The following is a 3,441-nucleotide window of genomic DNA, read 5'->3' as shown; positions in this document are numbered from 1 at the left end:
GAGTTTTTTCGTAGTCACACTGGGTCACAGATGGCAAGGGAGGAGGGAAGAGGTTATCTTTGGGGGAAAGAACCTGTGCCTGCATTTTCCTAATCAGATTCATGATTTCTGTGTAATTGGATGGTTGTATTTCACAAAGCATAAGCTACTGCTGGCACCCAAACTTCAGACATCCCTGACCTCTTTTGAACTCGCTAATTCTGAAGCTTTCTGTTCTGCATTTCAGTTGTGCTTTGATCATGACGACTTTGAAAGAACTGTTCTTTGATGGAATCTCGTATGAGGCATCTCTCTTGAAGCAAGTTAAAACCTGTGCTTTAAAACATGGTGTTTGCATCTTAATACTGAGACACAGTGAATTAATCTGTGTATAGCCCTGAGGGGATCTGCTTGGTATGGGATTACTTTCTGTGCTTGAAAGACCTTACACTTGCAAGGAATAGAAGCAAACAGTGGCGAGGAGCTTGCGGGTGCGCGTGGAAGCTCAAATCTGTGCTATCCACGTGTGTATTTAAATACAGGCAGGGAAATTTCTAAGCATCTGTGGAAGTTAATCATCTGGGCTACTAAACTGCACATAGCATTATTAGCTTGGTCTGGATGAGTGAGCTGGGTTTGGATTCAGAAACGTGCCATGACTGTCTTGCTATCCTCAGTTCAGCACAACTCTTGCGGAATACACGATTGTCGTGTTTCTGTGCTTTGACTTGCTTTCCTGTGCATTGCAAAGACAGTTGGGACAACTGATCGAGTCAAGCAGCGGATGGAATTTCAGGAAAGAGGAGGGCAGATGGTATCTTTTGAGTTACTATGTGTGTTGAAGACTGCTTAATATGAGCAGTTGCCATTGGATTCTCTATATTTAAGTGTGTTCACTAATAACAGTTGCATTTCTGTATCAACCCACCTGTAGGAAGGCACATCAGTATCTCTGGCTATTTATTAATTGATTTTGCTGACTCTTCCTCTGCTATTTGTTCTGCTTTAATTTCTGTAACAACATACTTTTTTAAATATATATATTTTTAAGTCTTAGAGACCAGATGCAAAAAAAATACCTGAGTGTGCGGGCAGTTTTTAAACAAATACTGAAATCCTACCAAAGCCAATGGCGTTTAAGCATGAGTTTTGCAGAACTGAGGCATAATGTTAAACCAGTAGAGAATGAGACAAAAAACCTGACTTTCTGTTTTTACTACCGCTTTTACTACATTGTTTCCCTGTGCGCAACATACAGTGTCATTACAAGTGGTTTGGTTGGTTGGTTGGTTTTGGTTTGGTTTTTTTCCACTTTATTTTCCTTTCGGTTATTCTATGAAATTTGCCATGCACCTGAAATTGGAAATTGTCACTGTATTTTTAGGGTTGTTTTTTCCTGTTCTCCATTTCCCAGCAATCTTCAAAAATGGAAATGCAGTGATCTTTTTCTGAAATACATATTTAATAAATTCATAGAATCATAGAATTGTTTAGGTTGGAAAAGACATTTAAGATCATCAAGTCCAACCATAAACCTAGCACAGCCAAGCCCACCACTAAACCCTGTCCCTATACACCACATCTACACGTCTTTTAAATACCTCCAGGGATGGGGACTCAGCCATGTCCCTGGGCAGCCTCTTCCAATGCTTGACAACGCTTTGGGTAAAGAAATTTTTCCTAATATCCAATCTAAACCTCCCCTGGTGCAACTTGAGGCCATTTCCTCTTGTCCTATCGCTGGTTACTTGGGAGAAGAGACCGACCCCCACCTGGCTACCCCCTCCTTTCAGGTGGTTGTAGAGAGCGATCAGGTCTCCCCTCAGCCTCCTCTTCTCCAGACCAAACACCCCCAGCTCCCTCAGCCGCTCCCCATCAGACTTGTGCTCCAGACCCTTCACCACCTTCGTTGCCCTTCTCTGGACTCGCTCCAGCACCTCAAGGGCTTTCTTGTGGTGAGGGGCCCAAACTGAACACAGCACTCGAGGTGCGGCCTCACCAGTGCCCAGTACAGGGGGACGATCCCTGCCCTGGTCCTGCTGGCCACACCATTGCTGATACAAGCCAGGATGCTGTTGGCCTTCTTGGCCACCTGGGCACACTGCCAGCTCATGTTCAGCCAGCTGTTGACCAAATTGCTGCTATATTTAAGACTTCAAGCTGCAATAGAGCGTAAATGGGAACATTGATTTTTGCTGCTTTTACAGTATGTATCTCAATTTTAGGTAATCCTTATAAACCCTGAGCAAAAGAACATGAGAAAGAAAAAAAGGCTTAAACTCAGTGGTGTAAATTGACGAAATGGTATCACCTAAAAAAATCTGAGCTTTTATTAATGTTTTCTGCAGGGCTGTAAGTACAGTAGGTATGAAACTCTTCAGTCTGTCTGGTGCTAAGCTGGGGAGGAGACCGCTGCTGTTCAGAAAAAAGCCCTTATTGCAGGCTAAGTGCTGTAGCCTCTTGTAGTTAAGTGCCTGAACTTGTCCTGTCTCAGGGCAGTGAACTAAAAAGTTTCCAGCTGGTTTCATGAACTATGCTAGTGTTGTCTATAGCTTATTTTCAATTGATCTAACTCAAAAAGAGTTAACAAATCCCTGTGTCAGTCCTGGGAAAAACAAGTTTGCATGGCTTATTCTGCTTCTTATAGCCCACATTCCTTCTTTTTCTCAGTTATAAAGGATTTATAGCACAATAGCATGTTAAATGTTGTTCATGTACGCACCTGTGTATGCAGTGCCTGCCTTGGCATTATGCTCTCGTGTCCTGATTCTGGCAGTGGACCTGCATGGGTGAACTTTTGCAATGGGGAGAGAAGTCTGGTGTGTGTGACCCTAAATTTGCTCATGCGCAATTACTCACATCAGCAGTGCCATCAAACAGCGGAGCGCCAGAGTCCTCATTCCCTTTGTCCATGCAGGTAATCCCAGCAACCTCAGTGAAGATCTTACAGTGAATAACTCTGTTAAGATTTATATGCAGTTGCAGGCTCTAATGTTGTGTTTTTCACTTACTGGTGCTTTAGTTTACCTTTTAATTTTTTTTAAAAGAAACCTTTAAGTCTTCTACTGGTATTGATTTTTCTTTGATGTGTTTTTATTACTATTTTAAACCTTGCTTTGCTGCTGCTTGTCAGAATTAAATGATCCAGTAAGAAAATGCCTGGTTTCAGGTTGGAGAAGATGCCAAGTTTCTTGTTGTTTGTAGGATCAGGATGGCAAAGCAATTATTGATAGCTCTTCCAGTTCTGGAGACCTTTGAGGTGGTAGGGCAGAATGGAAAGATTGTTTTCCAATTAAAGGTTAATACCGTGTAATATCTGAAGGGTTTTATTGTGGAGGTTACCTACCCATTAGAGAGGTTTTGCCTGCCATGGCCTGAGTTGGTGTGCCTGACAAGTGTGGTGAAGTTTGGTGTATCGTTGTCTTTCTATCTGCTCGGGGATCTGCGGCGCACAAAGAAGTG

This window comes from Cariama cristata, unplaced genomic scaffold (assembly GCF_000690535.1).
Source record: "Cariama cristata isolate BGI_N322 unplaced genomic scaffold, ASM69053v1 scaffold3674, whole genome shotgun sequence".
Taxonomy (NCBI): domain Eukaryota; kingdom Metazoa; phylum Chordata; class Aves; order Cariamiformes; family Cariamidae; genus Cariama; species Cariama cristata.
Note: the sequence above shows the minus strand (reverse complement) of the source record.